Raw genomic sequence first — 22,968 nt, 5'->3', positions numbered from 1 at the left:
GGCTTCTGTGACACTTTCATTCTATTCTGCAGATTTTTATTACTTTGACATTTTTGACTATCTTCAAGAACAGTAATTTAAATTAAACCAAGTTGTAAAATTAAATTCAATGCTAGAATATAGAACAAAATTTCTCATAAACTTTTACTAAGTAGAGGACCTGGCCTTGACCCATTTTAATAGATATGACCACTTGTATTTCAGTTGTGAGATGATTAACATACAAATATATATATTTAAATCCTCACCCAAGGATACTCTTATTGATTTTAGGGAGAGAAGAATGAAAGGAGGAAGGGAGGGAGTGGTGGTGGTGGGGGGGAGGTGGGAGGGGGGCAAGAGAGAGAGAGAGAAATGCATTGGCTCACATCTTGGGGATCAAACCCACAACCGAGGTACCTATGTATGTGTCCTGACTGGGGATCGAACCCATAACCTTTTGGTGTACGGGACAATGCTCCAACCATCCAAACCACCACCCAGGGCAAATATATTCACTTTTTAAGGAAGGCGTCAGAAATAGACTACATATGCTCTGTTGAAATCTTCCCGATTATATAAAACTTCAGAAAAAAGGTAGGTTGTAATGAAACCTTTTCATGGTGATTGTTTTTACAAATTTTCAGCAAGAAACATCTTAATTGAAATACACACATAAAGTAGCATTTGACTTTCACTCCATTGTCTTCTACTTTTCCCGTGTTTCATTTTTCATTTTGGCGTATCACTGCTCTTCTTTAGTGAAGGAGATAGAGGGATTTCTAGAGTACCTGAGAGACCCCTAAGCCACAGGATGCTTCCCTTACCCTTGCTGATGGTTATTGAGCAAAACGGATATGGTGCCATTGGTTCTTGGTATTGAACGGACCTTGGAGACCAGCTGGCCAGTAACTTCCACGCTGTCTCACAGGCCTGTAGGTGGCCCCAGAAGCTTCTCAGGGCCTGCTGGGGAGGCGTGGACAGCTGGCCTGGCCTACCCACTTTTATTTTTATTAGAAAAAGATTCACCACTAAAACATGTTGAAAATGCCTGATCTAACTCGGACTCCTGAGTACAGGAAATAAATACCAAAAGTTAGTTAAGTGAATATCTCCATGTCACAGAGAGACAGCCAGCAAACTTGAAAATTTAATCGCCCACCTACATAGAGGTGAGCACACTTGGCCCACGGCCTGTTTGTCTGTATAAAGTTTTATTGGAACACAGCCAGCCTTATACTTTAATATTGTTGGTGCCTGCTTTCATGCTACAGAGGCTGGGTTGAATAGTTGACAAAAGACGGTAGGGCCTGCAAAGCCTAAAACATTTGCTGTCTGGTTCTTTACAAAAAAAAATAAAGTCTGTTCTTTCCTTAGACTTCCATCTTTGTAAAGACGCAAATACCTCTGGAAGGGTGTGGGCGTGGGGTGATTATTTAGTGCTGTTATCAGTTATACCTCAGGCGAGTGGAGAGTTCCTTTGTAATATTTGATAGTGTAAGGAGTGGCCCAACTTTGCTATGAGAGCTTATTATTATTATTCCTCACCCAAGGACATGCTCCTTGGTTTTAGAGAGAGGGGAAGGGAGGGAGAGAGAGGAGAGAAACATCAATGTGAGGGAAAAACAGCAATCGGTTGCCTCTCACCCTCTCCCGCACCCAGTCTCCACCGGGACCGAACCTGCAACCCAGGCGTATGCCTTGACTGGGAATCGAACCTGAGACCTTTCAGTTTATGGGATGACATACCAGCCAACTGAGCCTCGCGGGCCAGGGCTGCATGTTTTATTTTTCTTTTGAGGGACTGACTCTATTAATAATATAGCATTGTCACGAGCAAAACTTGTCTCTATTTTTAATGATGCTGCTTAAATTTAAGTGTTAGGTTTTCACAGTCAGGTATTGGATGCAGAGCTGCTTGGGAGTTGTCTGTAATGCAGTTCTGCACAGATTTGATTAAATAGTTAATTTTCTTGAGCAGTTGGCGCCACAGTTTAGGAAACTTCAAAGACAGAAGAAGAGTCGGGAAGCGGATATCAAATTGGTGAAAACGTCACATCACCTGACCATTGCGTTTCTTCCTCACTCAGTATTATTCTCAGGTTTTATTTGTGTGTAAAATTGTTTTTAGGAAATGTCAGAAGTAAGTTGCTTATACTGAGTGATTATAATTAGGAATATTACAGTTGCTATTACTAGGCAATTGACAAAGGAAAATCTTAGGAGTTTTTTTGAGGAGAAAGCCCCCACATTGTAAACTAGTTTTCTCGGCACCTATCACATGTCTGTAATTCTTGTTTATTTCAAGGCCCATGGACTCGCCGAGAGTTGTGCTTTGTTTTGATTTTTGGTTCCATGGAAAACAGATTTGTTGCCTGGAAATAAACACTGTGCTATTAGCCAATTAAGTGGATGCAGTCAATGATAATAGGGAATAAAAATACTGATTTTCAGTTCTGTTAATCCATGAGTTTTGTGTTCCTCTTAAGTACCTTTGTAAATAAAGCATTTTAGGCCTTGATTTTTGCCAATAGTAATATTAAAGCTTAGGAAACATTCAAACTAAACATGTAGGAAGTTCCTTGGTGGGGTGAATTTATTCGCTGATCTTAGGAAGGCCTTTTCTGCCTTTGTGACGGAATGCTTAATTAGGTATTTCTCTTGTTACTAAATGCTAATTCCCTCATTTTGCATATATTCTACAAGCAGTATCTTGCTGCCTGCCCCAGTGGTTACAAAAATGTGTGTTTCTTTGCCTTCTGCTCGGCTTACAGGCTTGAAAAGTTTAATCAGGCCAGTGAAAGAATTTCTAGTTTATTTAATGTGCAGTGAGGGGTTTGGAATCCAGGCATTGCAAGTCAGGATGGTGCTCGGGGACAAACACTCGGATCGTGTTAGGGCGAACAGGGAGGCCATTGACGCTTTTGGAATGTCCGAGCCGTACCCCTCTCCTAGACTGGGTGCACACACTAGCCGTGGCGTAGAGTGGGTGAGAAACAGGTCTGCGTCTGTTTGAACTGAAACAGACCAACTTGGGAGGAAGAGGGACTAGTATTGTGTCAGGACTGTCCCTAAAATTAATAACTCTGTATTATTTTCTTCATTGTGACTATTCTAAACAATCAGTTATGGTGTGAGAGCAGGGCACGTGACCACTTTTATAGTTTACATTAGGAGTAGTATGTTTGTCAAGAACGATGTCTTACAATAAGTTTCTATCGTCTAAAGACTGGGAGGATAAAGTTAATGAGGAAATTGCTTTCTCAGGAAAATCAAAGGGGAGTTTGAAGGACATGTGAGTAGGAGATACGGGTTCTTACCATTTACCCCCTTTGGGAAGGAGGCATTACACATGTAAAGGTTTGTTTTTGAGGGGGGGGGTGTTGTTTGGCCTCTCAGTGAGAACTTCCAACTGATTTTAGGGCTCGGCGATCTAATGTCTTCTATAATTTCAAGCCTGGAATGTTTTTGCTGAAGAGGTGTCTTTAGGTAAAGAGGAATGAAGAGGAGGGGACTCACTCCAGCCCAGGTTCCCTGTTAGTCAAAAAGAGCAAAACCGGAGGTCTCCTGTCAGTCTCAATTATTTTTTCTTCCTAGGTATAGCCAAACATAAGGACTAGGGCTTTTAGTCATTCTAATAAAGTATCTCGGTGAAAATATGCTCTGGAAGGAGAAATTTTGTTCCATAATAGCATTATTAATGTAACTGTGTATAAAACATCTTGATGACACTGGATATGATGTATACTATTTATTACAGGTGATCTGTTAATGCTCATCCAGTATGGTTTTTCTGTGTCATAGAGTTTTGCTTCTCGGAAGGACGTATTTTTGTCTAGGTTGTCACTTTAGTTTTTCAGTCTGACTTTCTTGAAATGGCGTCTGTCATCTTTTTTGGCTGGGGGTTCAAGAAATCTGGAGTTAGATGAGAAGTTTTAATGGAATTTTCCTTCTGAATTAGGCTTTCATTACTAAAAAAACAAAACTATGAGTCTTTAAAGCTCATCAAATATAGTAGGTCCAGTACCTGGCACATTGCTGGGTGCTGTGCTCAATTAATCAACCTTGTGTTGTACTAAAAATTACCCTAATTTCCATTTAGTTTGCATCAAGGATTATTTTACTGCTACTTTATCTCCTTTAAAATGTTTGTAGGTGTATTATCTAACTAAACCTGGAAATTGGATTCAGAGATAAAACTGTTTCCTTTTTTTAGGTTGTTCATCTTAACATCCAAACAGAAACTTGCATGAGTTTATCTTTTCTCTTTTTAGTGTACTGTGTTGTCTTCAGTAGCTGTTACTTCTTGGCAACCACAAAGATACCTTTTAAGTAATTAGTTAACATATTAGAACTTATACATCTATGGTAATTAATTATATCAATGTGTGTAATCCTATATATCAATAGGATTTGCGGGGGGTTAGAAGTGAAATAACTTCAGTGAGAGCATTTGCTCTCCTCATGGTTTGGGATAGAAACACTAACTACTCCACATTTGCAACAGTCTCTCCAGTGTTAAGTGAAACTTTGTAGAAGAGGCTAATGAAAACCTTATTACAATGCATGTAGTATCAGAACTCCTTGCTGCCAAATAGAAATTGTCCTAGCGTTTACTTTCCTTCAGCTACTTATCCTTAGAGGAATCAGTTTTAATACTCTCAGATGTCATCTCAGTTCTCCTGGAAATGATCAAAAACGAATTTAAAACTTTAAGCATGTTATACAGCATTTTGTGCATTTCTGCGTTGTGTGTGTGTATGTGTTGGAAGGGAGTAGATGTTAAACATACTGAATCAAATTTCAGGAAGACAATATTTACCTTCAAATTGGTTGAAACAAAATACAAACTAGCATGGAGGAAAGCGGGAAAAAAAGCCCCTAGCATCTATAAATCTTTTAAAGTCTGGTAGAATGCAATCCATAGTTTTCATCAAGTTGGGTAAAATTTTTTCAGGAAAAAGAAGAAAAGAGATCTCACTCATAACATATAGCCTGGCCTTTTGTATTTCATAGTTTCCTTTTTGATGGAATAGGTTAAGTGACTTTTATTGTAAAATGTCATTTACTTATTTCTTGTCCAAGGCGTTTTAAAAAAAAAGTCTAATCCCTTTCTATCAAAATTTTCAGAAGATTATAAGCATTTTCTTCTCAGCATAGTGGATGAATGATCCCTGCTGATTGTGAGAATGACTATATTAAAAATGTTTACAGGAACCCATGCTTACCCTTCTCTACTATTAGGGTAGGTCCCAGTTTCCATTTCTCTTCATTTTTACTTTTCCTAGTTGATTACAAAATCAAAAGCACAAGAAGAGAAATGTTGTGGACCTATTTATTTAGGGTCCTGTTTTAGAGGAAAATATCTACGGCTTCATTTCTCATTGTCAAGTGGAACCCATTCATGTGGGTGGTAATTGTCAAGAATGATACTTTGTAACCACAAAGAACAGTAAGTCTTGCATTATCTTCCTGGTAAACTGCTTCTATCTTTGAATTGATTTTATAAAAAGCTGACCTTGGAATTCGAGAAAGAAAACATTAGTTCATTTTCTTTGTGGTTCTTTCTATTCTACCTGACATCATTCTTGGGCCTTTATTGATATCTCCTAAGTAAACCTTTTTTCTCCCTTCTTACCCATTCTAGTAACTCTTCACTTAATGCTGACCTTCCTTTCTCAAACCATCCTCTGCGTTTTTAAAGGGCTAATTTAAATGTTCATGAAGTTTTTTTCTGGTCATTTGAGCTGGAGGTTGAATTTTTCTTGATGTGATTATTACTATTTTTATGTTGTGCCTCTCTCGTAGGCATTCATACCCTGGTCACTATTTCGTAATTGTTAGGTGTTCCTATCTTATCTGGTATTTTAAACTGGAAAAGTCCTTGCAGGTGAAACTGTCTTGCCCACATCCGTGTTTCTGTGGTGTTTTACATATCTTTGCAATCTGTAAATATTTTAATATGTGTAGCGTGTGTGAGACATTCTGAGAGCAATTAAATTAGCAGTGCTGATGGGTACAGTGCAATTTGGTACAATTTTAAAGTTTAGCTCTCAGGAAAATTTTTTTCAAATTATTTGATTGGAACATAATTTAGGCATGTGATTATTTTAAGGCTGAGCCAAAATTGATTCTTAGAATTGCCTAGTTAGGCGTTAGTGATTCAAATTTTACTTAGTCACCATGACTTGCTTTTGTGAGAGAAGCAAGTGAAAAGTAAAAACTTGAATTCCAGGCATGACTTTATGAATTCCTAAGCTCTGGACTTCAGTTTGTTGCCTTGGATTATATTTGGGTATGTATACATTTGCTTTTCCCGGATTCTGAACTTTTTGTTTTATACCTCTACCTTGTAGCCTTTTGAATGTTAGATCAACAATATTTTAAATTGTAAAGTCAACCTTTCCTAAGGTTGAAGAAGAAAAGAATTGAGACTTAAAAATGCTTTAGCTTCTTTTGCTTCGATATCACTCCGATGATGTCATTTATTTTGGTGTCTGGAATTTTAATGAGGAAGAGTGGCTGGAGAAGGACTGGTGTCACACGCTGGATTCTCTCTCTGAGTGGTTTTGCCGTCTTTCATTGGTCTTACTTTTCTGGTCTGTAAGACAGGCACGCTGACTGCCTCACCTGTTTTTCAGGGTGGTCGTAAGACTTAAATGCACATAGTGTATGAAAAAGTACATCACAGATAGAAAACTCTCGTGTGAGGCGTTACTACCGTCAACACATCTGAAGCATTAGTGCCAGCAGGAATTGTGAGTCATTTATAAAGACAATAAACTGAGATACTTTTAGTATTTGGCTAGTAGTAGTTATAGAAGTATGTCTCTTTTTTGGTGTGTCTGAGGCAGTAAAACCATGTTTTCAAATTATTTCTTGATTTGGTTGTCTAGGTTAATACTTACCTGGATCATTTTGGAAGCATAGGCATCATGTTCAGTTTTGTAAAGAGCTTTTCCTTGTTAAAGGTTTTTCAGACTTCAGAGAACCATTGTGTGACAACTCATCTACACCAATGTACTGAAATAGTTTTGGTTATGTTATTTTAAGTAAAAAAGCTGCACCCCAAATTCTTCACTTTCAAAAGTGCTCCCAAGTAGCAAAGTCTTTCCATATGCATCACATTTCTACTCTGTGTTCATCAGAATCCATGTTTTTAGAATAAAAGCTCCATAATTATGTGCTATGAATGGATACCATTTTCTTTTTTGATTATTGAAATCTGTCATTCTGTATTTAACATTGGATGCTGTGTAAACTGAGACATACAGCCGGAAACTTGCGTGAGTGTTGATAGGAATAAGAATGTGATATAGAAGCCTCATGATGGTTTTTGAAGAATTCGAAGACAAATTTGAATTTTGTAAAAAATGATCCATGTTGAAAGGCGCAACCTTAAATGAATCTTCGTATTATGCTTCTAATTATTCTTAAGTAAAAGTTAAGTTCATAATGCAGCTCTTTCGGAAGTGCCGCATTAGCTGTTTAGGTTGCTTGCCGCTGTAACAATGTGTAATACTTGTGTGGTTTTTGCTCATTTTGTTTAGGGAGAACATAGAAAGGAGAGCCGAGGAAAGACGTGGAAAAGCAGTGGACATTTATTGTGTCTATTATAGGAAGTCAGCTGGGTATGAGTTAGTTTTTTGATCAATGCAAATAAGCAGGAAGTGCTGCCTTCCATTTACCAGCAAGAAACTAAGATACAGAGAGAGGTTAAGTAGTACGTTAATGACACATAACTCTGACTTAAAGTTTGTATTTTTCCCACTATAGTCCCTCTGCAGTACGATCGGGTCTAAATATCTACATTGCTATTAAAAGGACTTTCACAAAATGAAATTCTGACTTGCTGAAGATGTTTTTCTTTATTTAAAATGTCTCACTAGGTTACTTACACTTTAGAGATGAGCTTCAGGTCTCAAGTGTAATTTTATTAAAATTTAATTTTTAAAACAATTGGAGTTAGCAGAGTGGGGCTGGAATGTCTACTTTTAAATTAGATCCAGGCGCTTAGCAAGTAAATTACTCTCAGTAAATGTTAGCCACTGTTACTTTTAACTATGCCTTTTAAATGGCCTGCCTTAATTTCTAGGTTTACCTGAAAATAATAGTTTCACATGATGGTTTTATTAGCACCTAATATTAATGGATTGTTAATTTTGTCACCAGACTCTGTGTTAAGGATTTTAATATATTATCTTGGTGTCTTCTGATTATTTGCTATTGGTTTTTGGTTTGTAGTTTTTTGTTTTGTTTTTGTGGGTTTAAAAAAAATAATCAACTATAGTATTAGAGGTATTTGCCAGAGGAATTCTGTTAAAATTCTTTGTTTTTCGTAATGGGCTAACTCGATGCCTTTCGAACTGTCCTGTGTTGGGGAAAGGAACCTGTTTTTCTCCGTAGTAGCACAGCCGGGCATCTGTCTGCTCGCTTGTCAGAAACCCAAACTTATCACATCTCTTATTTGCATTGCTTACGAAGTTTCAGCATGGAGTTTCTGTAATACTTAGCCTGTCTGCGTAGGAACAGAGCTGAGAACCTTGGTTTTCAGTACTTACTGAAAAAGCCAGAGGAAAGGTTGGGGAAACTGCTACGAGGGACCAGGTTTAAATGGGTTATATAGTCTTTGAACCTAGCAGGTTGGAGGGTAAAACATTGCCGGCACGTCTGCTTTCCTAACTGTGGCCGTGAAGACATCTTAGCTTCTTATGTGAACCTTGTTGTCTGGCCACACTATTCCACAGGGGGCTGTTTGCACCAGGCTTCAGAAACATTTTTTTAAATATGCTAAGAGTTAATTCGTATCTTACACAGAGCTAACTGTGTACGTTATCTGAGCCTATCTAGCAGCTCTGATGCCATTTTATGGTTGTACTTCACAGACTCAACCACAGAATGAAAGGCAGCTCGCTAGGTTTTGGAACGTAAGATCTTAAGGAGTCTTAAGTGCTTTTGAAATCCTAAAATAATCCATCCAGATGCTCTTGTTGTCTGCGTCTGTATCTGTGTTTAAATGGTGTCTTTGAGCGGTTAGGTTGTAGGGGACTGGTCAGTCACGGTGTTTGTGGCAAGAAGTCCTGTTTGTCTGTCTTTGGCCCTTACAAGACATAGAATATATTGTCCCTAGTTTACAGGCAGAAGAGCATAGCACTGCTGGACAGAAAGGTAGGGAGTTTTTAAAGATGTAACACATTCTTGGCTTTTTAAATCTGAGTTTCCTTGTTTATGTCCCCTCTGAAAGGAGTATGCCTTTTCCTTCCCAAACCTTCTTTGTTTTCTATTTCTTATACTCCTTATTTTCTTCTATTTTTGCGGGGTCCTGGGGTCAGAAACAAAGGTTAAGTACATAGTCTGTGTGGGTCGCTCATTTTCTCCTGGTAATTGAAAGTTGACTTGCACTGTAAGTGTACACGGTAACGTTTTTTGTCTCTGGGCTGTTCTCAGTGTTCCAAAAATGTTCGTAATTTGTACCTCAACTAGATATTTTTAAAATTAGTGTTTATTATATTCTTAGAGGATTTTTTTTTTTTGCATGGTTCACATATCAAAAAGTTTAAAAGTGTAAACAGTGGAGAGTCTTACTTCCTCCTCTGCTCCACATCGGCCCAATTCCCAACCCCCCAAGGACAGTGGGTGATGTTAGTTGCTTGTTTATTCTCCCAAAGGTTTTTAAAAATCCGTATATCGAGCCATACAAAACCTACTTCTTCACCTTCGAAGTTGTATCTGTATACCTGCCCCTTGCTCATTTGTGTAACGTAAGATATAACTTGGAGATCTCCCCAGGACAGCACATGAGGAGCCCTTTTGTGGGGTGCTGGCGGTGTGTGTGTGCACGTACACACGCGTGTGTTTAACCGTTACAGGTACTCGCAGTGCTGGGATGAATATCTCTTACATAGGTGATCTGGTGGCTTTCTGTTGAGCCGAAGGGCCCTCGAATCTCTAAATTCAGTAATTACTGTAGTAGCAGTTTGCACTACTACCAGTCCAAGTCCTTTTAGGAATTAAAAAAAAAAATCAAGTTGCAATTAAATTGGGTGCACCTTTTTGAAACAGTCATGTATTTATGTGTAGTAAGGTTTAACCTCTTAAGTATAAACTTCCATGTGTAGTCATGTCACCACCACCGCAACCAAAATAAAGACATTTTCATCACCCTGAAAAGTTCCCTTGCCCCTTCTTGTCATCTGTCCCTTCTGATTAGCCCTGCCTCTGGCCACCATTGACACGGGTTCTATTCCTAGAGTTTTAGCCTTTCCAGAATGTCTTTTACGGAAAGGAATACAGTGTGCAGTCTTTTTTTGTTCACCTGTCACTTTAGAACCTTGGTGTATTTGTCAAAACTAAGAAGTAAATATTGGAACAACATCACTTACCAAACTAGAGACTATTTGCGTGTTACCAGTTTTTCCACTAATTTTTTTTTCCAGTTTTTCCAGTCTTTTTTCCTGCTCAGGGTACATACAGTCTAGGATACCACACTGAATGTAGCATTTTGAGAAGTTGTGTTTTTTTTTTTCTTGAGTTGTGAGAGTTCTTTATATATTCGGGTTACAAGTCCTTTATCAGAGTGAATGCCACTTTGAAACTTGCAAATTCTACACACAATTTTTATTTGTAATAGAATCATTACTCATTCTAATATTTTTTGAAATGCAAATTATCTATATTTTCAATGCTCATTTAATTTATATAACATGAGATTGTATTTTTAGAACAAATGGTTATGTTCTAAAAACTGAAAAAATTGTATTTTCAGATGCCACTATACTTGTAGATATGCTCTCAGAAAAATATGTTCTTATTGCTGAAATATTTCCTTTATGATATAAATAACTTTTTTTTCCTCACAGGGACAGACCCCTTGGATCTGTAGCTACACAGAAAAACTTTAAGGGCCAAGGGGGCTGGCCTAGAAACCTTTCGCATTGAAGCAGGTAGTTTTTTAACTTAATTTAATTTTCCTGCTGCAGTAAACCTCACTGCAGAAAGTCGTGTACTTTCGCAGGTATCAGTCAACACTCACTACTTTGGGGAGACTTGGGGTGACAGTGGTACCTCGGTACTTGCTAGTTCGCTCTGGAACTCATGACCAGTGCCCAAACTGCGGGGCACCGAGCAAGCAACAAGTGGTGGAGCGTTATTTCTGGTCAAAATGTGCCAAGTACAGGGCTTGATGAGTTCTGGAGCAGATGGGCACCGAGGTATGACTGTAATTGACTCAACAGATGTTTACCAGGGTCTCCTGTGTACCACTTACTACTTTTAGACATCGGGGATCCAGCTGTGAACAACAAGGTCCTCGCTCAGGACGTGGAGCTTACGTTCTAGTGAGGAGAGAGAGTCACACAAACAAAAAAATAAATACCACATTAGGTGTTGATAAAAACTGTAGAAAAATACTCAGTCGAGTAAGCCTGCATTTGGAGGTTTCAGTGATAACGAAGAGGTATCGGAAGGACGGAATGGTGTGATGGAGCCACCGCCAGCACCACACAAAAGGGCTCCTTATGTGCTGTCCTGGAAGATCCCCAAATTATATCTCATGTCACATAAGTAAGCAAGGGGCAGGAATACAGATGTAACTTTGAAGGTGGGGAAATAGGTTTTATATGGCTCTATATACAGATTTTTAAAAACTTTCAGAAGAATAAACAAGCAACTAAAATGACCCACTGTCCTTGGGGGGTTGGGAATTGGGCCGATGTGGAGCAGAGGAGGAAGTAAGTGTCTCCACTGTTCACTCTTCTGTGACGAATAGGGGAGAAAACTTGTCAGACTCCGGAGGTGGATGTTGTCTTGGCTGGGTGAGTGATGGAAGCTTCGGGCTGCACTAGTCAGATAGTGGCACAGATGGTTTTGATGCCAGATGCTTAGCAGCGGAGGCCTGGTTAAGTAGAGGCTTCGGCATTTATTCTGAGTGGGCTGGGGAACCATGGTAGGGGTTTGAGTGCAGGTGTGGTGAGGTCACTCTGAATGCTGGTGGGGAGAGCAGTCAGCAGAGGGGCGAGGGTGGAAGCGGGGAGACCAGTCAGGGGGGCTAATGCAGTCAGCTCATTGTGATTGCAGATTGTGAGAGGGGAAGATGGTCAGCCTTTAAAATGTTGATACATTATGAAAGTAGAGCAGACAAGACCTATTAAATGTGGGTGTGAAAGAGAGACTGAAGGATGACTTCAAGGTTTCTGGAGGACGAGGATGATATTCTTCAGAGAAGAGGACTTTGGGAAGATCAGGTTCCAGTGAGGCGGGGTGGCATGGTGGTGCTGGTGGTGACAGCCACCGGGGGTTCAGTTTAGGGCAAGTAGGGTTTGGGCTGCCTCTTTGTCATCAAGCCAGTCGTTCAGAGTCCACTGGGCTGGAGATTTCAGATGGTGATGCTTTTCGATTCACGCCTGACTTCTCTGTATTAGAAACACTGCCTGGTGCCGTGAGCGCCCGCTACAGGGCTCGACCTGCCAGAGATGCTCAGTAGATGTTTGTTGAAAACACTTGAAGGGGAAATCTCTGTTGTCTTCTGTAATGACATAGTTTACTCTAATAGTTCCTGGTGTTTGATGTGTCTTATTTTCTTTCAAATGAACTTTAACAAAACGTAACCCTATGAAGTGCAAATGAAAAAGTTTTATCATTCTTTATAATTTCAGGAAATATGTAGACGTTAAAAAGTCGAGCATGCTGCTGAGCTGGAGCTATTGATGTTGCCCCCTCATAACCTCTGTTCCTGCCCATCATCCAAACGGCCGTCCTTGTCCTTAATGGCAGTGACTCCTAATGCTTCAATTTCTGTGCATCCTGGGTTACTTTTAATCAGAAAAATGGTGTTTGTAGGAGCTGCATTTGGCTTTGTTCAGTGGGCTTAGAGTTCCATTTGAGTATATTATTTGAAGTGCTTTTGAAACTTACTTTGGCTTAACTTTCCTGGGTTTAAGAAACTTAACTGCATTAGTCTGTTCAGGGTCCCATAACAAAATGATATAGACTGAATGGTTTAACCAGGGGGGTCCAACCTTTTGGCATCTTTGGGCCACACTGGAAGAAGAGTTGTCATGGGCCACACATTAAATACACTGCAACCCATAATCACAAATAAATCTCGTAATGTTTTAAGTAAATTTGTGACTTTGTGTTGGGCCACGTTCATAGCCATGCTGAGCCACACGTGGCCCCGGGGGCCGCAGGTTGGACCAACAATAGGAATTTATTTTCTCGTAGCTCTGGAGACTAGAAGGTTAAGATCAAGGTTCTGACTGATTCAGTTTCTGGCGAGGGCTATTGTCCTGGCTTGCTGAAAACCACCTTTCTGCTGGGTTCTCATGTGGACTTTCCTTAGTCCAAAGGCAGAGAGGAGGGGAGAGAGCTATAGTGTCGCTCCCTCATTTGTAAGGACACCTGTTCCATTGGACCAACATCCTACCCTCCTGACCTCATCTAGTTCTGGTTACCTCCTAATGGCTCGGTATTCAGATATCATCACAACGGGGGTTGGGCTTCGCCATATGAACAGTTTTGTTTGTGACAGTTTTCATAGTAGCATCTTTAAATACTGGGATTATTTTACATTTCTGTTGAGTGTGAATACAAGAATGGACACATCTCTAGGTAATTATACCTGAGGAATAATTCTAGGCAATGAGATTGAGTTTGTGAAAAATAAATGGGAAATAATACAAAGATTTAAGTTTACTGAGAAGGGTAGTTTAAGTTTCTGAAATGCATACATTATAGAATTTTTAAATACATGTAGCTTATTACCTGCAGGCACAAAGAGTAACAATAATATGTAAAATGTTTCTTCATTCTGATGGAATTGATTTAGTAAATTAACAAATTTTTCATTTGTAATTAGCATTCAAATAGTGTGTTAGGGTTTTTAAATTCTTTTCTTAAGTAGGGTAAATGTGCCCACATACAGATTTAATTGCATTATTAATTTGCTTAACATTTTCATGGTGTAATTGACTTTTTTGCACAGACTGGATTACTAATTAGTGGAGCCTTAATGAATATGGTTTAATTTTACCACATCACGTGGTCTGAGATGTCATCTCAAGCTTTCCCAGGGGAGGACTTGGACTAAGAGGTGTCTCCACAGAGCTTTTACACTGGTGTCTGCTTCATCCAATTTTAATTCTCCTGGAAGGACCCGTGACCCGGGATGGATGGATACACACACACACACACACACACCCATGTACAGAATGGGTGTACATATGCAAACCATCTCAAAGCATTGATATTGAGTATTCCTGATTCTTGATAAAAAGTCAAAAAGAATAGCATTCATATTTTTGTCTCCATGTTACCCAGCTAAAGTAACAAAGACTCTGACACAAATAGTTTGGTTATAGTTTTCACTGCCACACTGAATAAAAATGTATCTCTTTGGTCAGCTTTTAAAATTTAGATATGGGTAGAAGTAAGAGTAATTGCAAACTTTGGGATGTAGGGCAAACTTTGTCAAAATTTCACTTTGTCCAAATAAATAGACTTCATTTCAGTATACCACGAAAAGTGATCCTTCTTGGGGTGAGTTAGTTAACTTAATATTTGAGAAATAGAAAAATTCATATGAAGGAATAATATTGGGGGAATTCTCCCCCTCCTTAGCTTTATTGTCTTTTTAAATGATGAAGACAAGAGAATTTTGAATTTATATTTTGAGTTGGGCTGATTGAAAGGATCAGAAAAAGCAGTGTAATAATGTTATACCATATCTTTGTCTATATGCTGTTTCATTGTTTGGAGAAAAAACTGATCTCTGAGACCATTTGAACCAAAAATAACAGGACTAGGGTTTCAGTCATGTAGTCCTTGATTACAGTGAGCTCCCTACAGTAAGGGCACCCCGCATAACTACCACCTGAAGGGGATTTCCAGGCAGGAATGCATTGAAATAGGACAGAGGAAGTCAATTTTCATGAAATAGAGTCTCAAGCCATTTGGCGCATCTGGCTAAGTAACATTTCGAGTGAATGGGGGAATGCAGCATACGCCACACAGTGTAAAGGTCTAGGAGGCACACACCTGCTCGTTGGAGGTGCTCTGTCACATGCCAAATACACAGAGACCGTGCTGCTGAGTGCTTTGGGATACACAGGTGAGTGAGACGGAGTGCCGGGAATTCACAGCCCGGTGGGGGGGAGGGGGGCTCGTCACACGAGAAGAATTCACACCCTAGTGCGGTGGAAGCGCAGCGATGAGGTGGTATGGGAAAGAGTGACAGGAACTGTAAGGCGCAGGTGTCAACGACAGACTCCATATGGTTTCCATCCAGAGGACTGTCGGTTTCCCAGCAGCCTCTTCTCACTTCATGTTTCAGTTGTACTTAGGGCTTTGAGAAAGGCAGAGTAACAACGGAAGATTCTAAGGCATTCTGAGCAGTTTCTCCTGTACTATCACATATACCCAACATATATAGACCACTTTTAACTTTTTCCTAGAGGCTATTTGGGTCATTTTAAATCCTGAAATACAATTGTTGGAGGGAGATTAAGCTCCTGATTATTCTAAAGTAATTTTTTGTTAACTAAGATTCGTCAAAGATTTTTCTTTGTTCAATATTAGCAAGTAGACAGTGGACAAAACAGGCAGGTTTTGGTCAGGCACAAACAACTTTGCATCCTGTTGATTCAGTAGAAAATGCCGAAGTAAAAGCCTGTGCTAAGAATAGATTCCTTCAGGTATTTGGGGTTGTCACACCAGGGGTGGAGTCATCACACAGGAAGAGTGAAATCCAGTAAACAGGAAATGCGTGCTCAGAGGGATTTTTCTGGGAGGGAAAAGGAGGCCCCTGCCTGAAGAATGTCAATGGAGTATTTCACCACTCTGAATATCTTTTTAGGAATGTTGGATCTAATAGCATGCCAAGTGGTCTCCTCTTTCATCACTGCTATGGATGATTAAGTGATCTTTACTCGGATTGCATGTTGTGATTAAAGATTTGAAAGCTAATTCCACTGTATTTTCACAGATTAATTCATTGTGGCGCTTGGCCTCAGTGTTTCCAATGCTTTCCACTCAAGGGCATATATTTTTTCATGTTTGGTAGAGATAGTTTTAGTATAATTTAGAATATTTTAGTATAGCCACATGTTTTTACATTTACATATACAAGAAATTGTGGAAATGCCAGGAATTTATTTATTTGAAAAACTTCTTAAAAATTATTTTTCACTTACAGTTGACATACAATATTAAATTAGCTTCAGGTGTACAAATAGTGATTAGATATTTATCCAGGTATTATAATTTAAAAGCACTACCCCTTCCTGAAAATTTAACAGGTAAACAGCCAATAAACCTCGGCTTTCCTTTCTTTTTTTTTAAAGCAGTTGTTTTTGGAAGCTATAGTAACATTAACATTAACATTTTGGAAGTAATAGTAACATTACTATTTCTTAAAATCTTTTTGAGGATGTTCCTTTTGTAATGCCAAATCTTCAATTGTGCAGTGATGGCTTAAATGTTAAAAATATCAGCGAATTGAGGCTTTTCTGTGGGCTGAGAAAATGGAGAATGGAAAAACCATGGTAGCATTACAGGGGAGACTTCTAATTATGGGGGGGGGTTGATGTGAGGTAAGGGTTTTGGTGATGATTCTCTAGTACACGAAAAAGTGGAAAACAAAATCAAGAAGACCGGCACGTTGCTTAGCAGACGGGTGTTGGGAGGAGAGAACTTAACATTGATAATGCCAATTTTATTTAAAAATATGAATATTCCAGTACTGCATCTAATGAAATTTTGTATACCTGAGAAAAAAAGTTTTATCATACCAGTGTTTAGATTTTTAAAAAATTAATTATGCAAGGGAAGTCATTTTATACATGCAGTTCTTGCCAGTTCTTTTAAATACTTCCGTGAGACGATCCAGTGCCAGCCTCGTTCTGTTCGTGGGGTGCCCAGCGCCTCCTTGGTGCATCGCCATTAATCTCTGTTGTCCCCTCGGGGTGGGCATCCACAGTGGTTTCGGATTCCATGTCTTATCGAAAGTTGTGCTGCGATGGATGCCATTAAATGTGTGTGTGTGTGTGGGGGGTTTGGGATGCTTTCTGTGAATAGACACGTAGATTACATGGCTGGTAGCGAAATTACCGGCGATCTGCATGTGTGTGAACGCGTGTGTGTATTTAACACTTTGACAGATACTGCCAAATGGCTCGTTGAGAAACCTGTACCAATTCATATTTCCACAGCCAGTGTACAAAAATCCATGCCAGGGATAGGTGTTCTGTAAACTTTCATAATTTTTCCCATCTGGGAAGTGAAAAACTGTGTTTAGATCATTGCGTTTCTTTGATTCTGAGGAGGGTTGAACATAGTTTCATATGTTTACTGGCTGGTATCGAAGGGAACTTTAACCAGTTTTACCTCTATAAGCTGTAAGAAATGCTTACTGTTAAGTGGGGACAGACCGAACAAACAGGGGAAGCCAGCACCTCTATAATATAACTGCTCATCTCCGAGTGTCCGTGTTGTCTGGGGCGTGTGTGCAGCATGGAAGACAAAGGATTCCCAGTACCTGTGGAGTGTGTGTGACCAAATGTCTCCCCATGTTCTGTACATCTAAGACTAGAGGAATAGCAACTTCACTCTTAACTAAGAGCAAAGAATGTTATCTAGAGCAATTGGAAAAAAAGTTAATTTGGATGTTTATTTTTCTTTTTTGAACTTGAAAGTAAAAAAGAGGAATTTAAGACCACTCAGAACATTAAAAGTCATGGTAATGCCTTGTTTTATTTCTCCTTTTTGTTATCAGAATTTAATGGATTTATAACTTTGACAAAATGAGGAATATTTTTCTCATATATAGTAAATCCAGATTGATTTCTGACAAAACCAGAAAGCAATTTCATTTGCAGTATTTGAAAATAAATTACAGGATGGAAAAATTCTACTGGTACATTGGCAAGTGGATGGGACCAGATGATCAAATGTTTCATTTCTATGTCTACTTTTCATGAGTCAGTTTCACACAACAGCTGCTGTGGAGGAAGGGTTGCTTTGCCATAATACTTCATAGTTTCTTTTATTTTTAAAAATTTTTAAAAAAACAAACATAGAAAATAAGGCATTTAGACACAAAAGGGTAAACCAAGCAAGTTTATTGCTACTCAATAAAAAAGATCACTTAAAACACAGAGTTCTATAAAGAGCCTCTTTTGTGTTTCAGCATTTTAACTTATAGAGAGCAATGGTTAATTTTTAAAAAGCCTTCTAGTTTAGAAGCACTAACAACTAATATCAAACATTTATTGAACACTTTGAAAAAAACATTTTATTTATTTATTTTCAAAGAGAGGGAAAGGAGGGAGAAAGAGAAGGAGAGAAACATCAGTGTGTGAGAGGAACATAGACTGGTTGCTTCTTGCACGCCCCCAGCTGGGGACCTGACCTGCAACCCAGGCATGGCCCTGACTGGGAATCGAACCGGTGACCTTTCAGTTCGCAGGCCAGTGTTCAGATCACTGAGCCACACCAGCCAGGGCATCAAACACTTTTTATGTAACACATTTTACCTACATTATGTAAGGACATGTTATTGCATTTCTGAAAAGAGGCTCTGGAGGTGCAGTGACGTGACTTGTCAGGGGTGGTGTAGATAGTAAGTGCTAGAGCTGGGATTGGAACTCGGGGGCTGTGGTTCTAGAACTTGAACTCTGAAGCACTGTTAGATCGGATCCAGGTGATCAAGAGGCACAGATGTAATTTGTATGGTGGGCTTATATTGTTAAAATAAATACCTGTTTGTTTTAAAACATTGAGAATAATCTTCCTTAAATACTTTTCAAAGATTAAGAAACTTGTTCTTTCTACAACTACTACCCATTTCTTTTAATTTTATTGATAAAAATATATATATTTGTGCTATTCTTGGTTCAGATCTTCACCTTCCCTTGGTTAAGTCTCAAAGATTATGTGAGAACTCTCACAGTAAACAGAAATCCATAAAAGTGAGACTCACATAAAAATATGTTTGGAATGCCTCTTTTCTCCCTCTCACAGCACACTCATAGGAAATATATTTTCCCAGCACAAAATATTCTACTGGGCCCGTTCTAATTGATTAATAGAAGGAGAATTTGTAAAAACCATATGATATAATAGTTTATCTCGACTGAGACCTTGGATTAAATTTTATACATTTTTCGTATCTGCAGGGCTATTGATATAATGCTGTAGATAAAAGCTTTTTCAAATGTTACATGGTTACTTTAAAGTTGATGTTTGATGGGGTGAGGTGTACAGAGTAGGTATTTTCTGGTTTGTTTTCTTTTTTAAGATGGGGAGGGTGCTTCTCGGGGAAAGTGTTTTCTCTGACTCTGAACAAATGCCTCTTTTTGACAGACCATGTTGTTGCCATGGAGACCGTAGGTTCTATAAATGTAGGCTCCAGCAATAGTCAAGAATATGGCGTTGGGTTGTGTGTGTGGGGGCGGGGGTGCTGTGAGAGCAAAGTGAAATCTCGGTGTGTACAGTCAGTTTGCTCGCTGAAGTTCACTCACAGTAGCCAGACGCTATTTGTCTTTTTGCCATCTCGCTTTTACATATTCTTTTCCCCCAGTGTGCGTGCATGTGTGTGTGCGTGTGTGCGTGTGTGTGTGTGTGGCATAGAAACAATGGGACGGAGTAGCGAAAGACCCCTTTTTCCTCCTCTAATCTCATATTCCCCTCTCTCACCCAGGCCCAACCACTGCTGACAGTTTGGTGGGTGTCCTTGCAGTCTGGTTTATTCTTCTGTATGTGCCTTCATAAACCAGAGTTGTGTTTCTAAAGTCCGTCTAAACACTGCAATGCTTCCGGTGTCATCCTGCAACTTACCTTTTTCTCAGCCATGGTTTTTTGAGGTCCCTTCATGTTGGTGTGTGTTGGGTTTGTTTATTTTACGTAGATGGGCATTCCATTGCACCACAGTTAACCTAGTTCCGTAGTAATGGATGCTTAGAATGTTCTCCTGTTGTACTTCTGTGTAACCCTCAATGTCTGTTTTTTCCTTTCCATGTCATTGAGTATAGGAACTCAAATACTTGCTTGATTTAATTTTGATTTGGCTAAAGCTCAGTCATAAGCCATCTTTACTTTGTTCTCCTGCTCTTTCCAATAGTCTCAGTTCATTTTATTAATTAAAAAGCATTTTAGGCATCCCTTAGTCATTCAGTCTCTCCAAACATTCACCCTAGTGCAGTTGAAGTGTGTTACATGTTACCCAGGTACCTGTCGCCTGGCCAGGTTCCAGGATGTCTTGGTTATCTTTTCAAGTTACACAGTTATCAGAAGATGAGAGGTAATAACGCTGCTGTTGCAAGAAACTGCTTAGCACATGTTGGTTCGTTCAGGATTTATTGAGAAAGAAAAACTGTAATCTCTCAAATACTTTTGATCAAGTTTCACTGATGGTTTCACTTATTAAACAACTCGCTTTCTTATTTTTTATTCCCGTATCACAATACTACTCAGAAAGTGCTGCTGAGGACTCAGTGTTTGCCTTGTGTTTACAATCATCAAAATATAGGCTGTATGCTGATCAGTGCCATGTGATGGAAATATAATGCAAGCCACACGTGTAATATTAAGTTTTCTAGGAGCCACATTAAAAACATGTAAAGTGAAACAGTATAAGAAGTCTCATATCAGAAATTGTTATATTGCTAACTGAATTGGAGAATTTAGAGAATCACTTATATGACGTTGAAAACAGCCTTTCCATCACACTGATATTTAATGGTATTTGTAAAGATAGATTTTACTGAATCCTAGGGCTAGGTGTGCCCTGGCTGGTGTAGCTCAGTGGATTGAGCGCGGGCCTGTGAGCCAAAGGGTTGCTGGTTTGATTCCCAGTCAGGGCACATGCCTGGGTTGCAGGCCAGGTCCGCAGTAGGGGGCTTGTGAGAGGCAACCACACATTGATGTTTCTCTCCCTCTCTTTCTCCTTCCTTTCCTCTCTAAATAAATAAATAAAAATAAATAAGTAAAAGAATAGATGTTGAAAATTGCCAGTGCTAGTTCCTTATACAGGGTGCAGCACAAATAATGCCCCCTTTTATTATAAAATCATAAGCATGTAACTCTGTAACATAGCAATATCACACTCGAGCACACCATATGACATTTTAGATGAAATGTTCAAATTAAAACTAAATTATTACACCATATTTTTATCCTCCCAACCACACTCAAGCAGGCCTTACTTCTGCCGGACCCTGTATTTATTTTCAGGACAGTTTTTATTTGAATTAGGAAGTGTTGTGAACTCTTAATAATCAAAGAATCAGATGATTTCCTAATTTTGGAGGTTGCATATAATGTTTCCAATGAATCTTCCTGTTTTATTTCCATTTTGCCTCTAAATACTTGGATTCATCTGTAATGCATATGGTGGTTCATATTTAACAACTACCTATTGAATGCCTTTTCTTTTCATTGAAAATGGAATTTCACTGTGATGGAAATGGAATTCTTTTCTTGTAAACCACTCTTAGGCTTGTCCCGCGGACAGCAGGACAGCAGGACAGCAGCGCTGGCAGGCAGTTTATCTGACCAGGCCTTTTCTCCCGGGGCCCGGCATAGCTCTCCTTTATTAGGAACGTTAGCCAGTACTTCATTCAGCATTGTGCCTGGGGGCCAGCGTAAACATGAAATCACCAAGAAAAAGTAGAAAAATTCAAAAAATATGACACAAAATACACCTCGAAAGGGACTGGTTTACAGTAGGAGAGCTGAGGCAAGAAGGCAGGGCAGTGTCCTCGCTCCCCCTCGGTGGGACCTCACCTGTAGGATGACTCACATTTTTCACCCCTCTGTGCATGTCCCTGAATGACCTTGCAAGTGCACTGAGTATTGAACTTCGGGGTTACAGACACATTTTAGCAAGTAAGCAAATTCACAGGTACGGAATCCATGTGAGATGAGGATCCGACTGTTTATGGATTGTTTTGGAATCAGGTGTTGACCCAGAAGCTCAGGTTTCCGGTAGCTCAGGCTCCTGTTCAGTTGACGACTACTTTCCCTTCGTCCTTGGTGCTGCTGTCCCGCTGTGCGAGGTGTGTGCAGATTGCCGCTGATCCACTAAGCAAGAAATACAGGATGTGGTCCAGTAATGAAGTCTGAGTAGTAAGTAGAACTTGGGGCCTTGGCCATAGAAATTTTGCTCCTGACTTTGTCCCAAACTCTTGGGTAGATCAGAGGTCTCCATTGTGCTTTCCTGTTTCCTATACTTCGGGTCATAGTGTGCTTTAAGTTGGAGACTGCACACACTGGGTTCAAAGGCAGGCCACAGCAGAGCCACACACGTATGTAACATACAGATTGCACGTTTTGATTTGTCAAAGATTTTATTTATTTGTTTTTAGAGAGAGGAGAGGGGAGGGAGAAAGAGAGGAAGAGAAACATTGATGTGAGGGAGAGAGAGACATCGATCAGTCACCTCTCATATGCACCTCTCAAACCTGCAACTCAGGCCTGGGACCTGGCCAGTGGACCCGTTGGCCTTTTTGCTTTTGCGGGACGATGCTTATCCAGCTGAGCCGCACTGGCCAGGGCTTCAGGCGGCACGTTTTAAATGTACTTTCAGTTCTACCGTCCCATGGAAAGGCTCCCCCCGCCCCGTGTGGGCTCACAGTTGCTCACAGCTGCAGTCAAAGATAATGAGTCATCTCAGACTTCTAGTGCAGTTTGGTGCTGGTCATCTGAATTCATATGACATTGAAAATATGGCTTAAACGCAGTTAAATGATCAATTTTGAGCAGAACTTGTTAACTTATTTTTAAGGAGGGCTTTTAAAATTTTCAAATTGACTATGTGGGAACTTAGTTTTTTAGAATATTAAAAAAACATTTATTGAGCACCTGCTTTGCATAAGGTTCTGTGGCTGGTCTGTGGAGAATGAATCTGAAGGAATAAGACCTGCTGTTCCCAGTCTTAGGAGCTCACAGTCTGACACAGGATGAAAAATATTAAAAACAAAGAAACAAAAAGCAAAA

At 39.5% G+C, this 22,968-nt stretch overlaps 1 protein-coding gene across 8 annotated transcripts in view; it reads left to right on the top strand.

Annotated features, from left to right (window-relative positions):
- Nucleotides 1-22,968, top strand: part of RAPGEF2 (Rap guanine nucleotide exchange factor 2) — a 216,374-nt gene that overhangs the window by 14,418 nt on the left and 178,988 nt on the right. The window contains exon 1 of one of the 8 annotated variants that reach the window (XM_045202501.3): nucleotides 5,963-6,274. The exons of the other annotated variants lie outside the window; for them this stretch is intronic. The gene's annotated coding sequence lies outside the window, so the exon portion shown is untranslated. Of the gene's footprint in view, nucleotides 1-5,962; nucleotides 6,275-22,968 lie in introns of those variants that run through there. 8 annotated transcript variants of the gene reach the window in all.

Source organism: Desmodus rotundus, chromosome 9 (genome assembly GCF_022682495.2).
Source record: "Desmodus rotundus isolate HL8 chromosome 9, HLdesRot8A.1, whole genome shotgun sequence".
Taxonomy (NCBI): Eukaryota; Metazoa; Chordata; class Mammalia; order Chiroptera; family Phyllostomidae; genus Desmodus; species Desmodus rotundus.
This window is presented reverse-complemented; position numbering and strand designations above follow the sequence as displayed.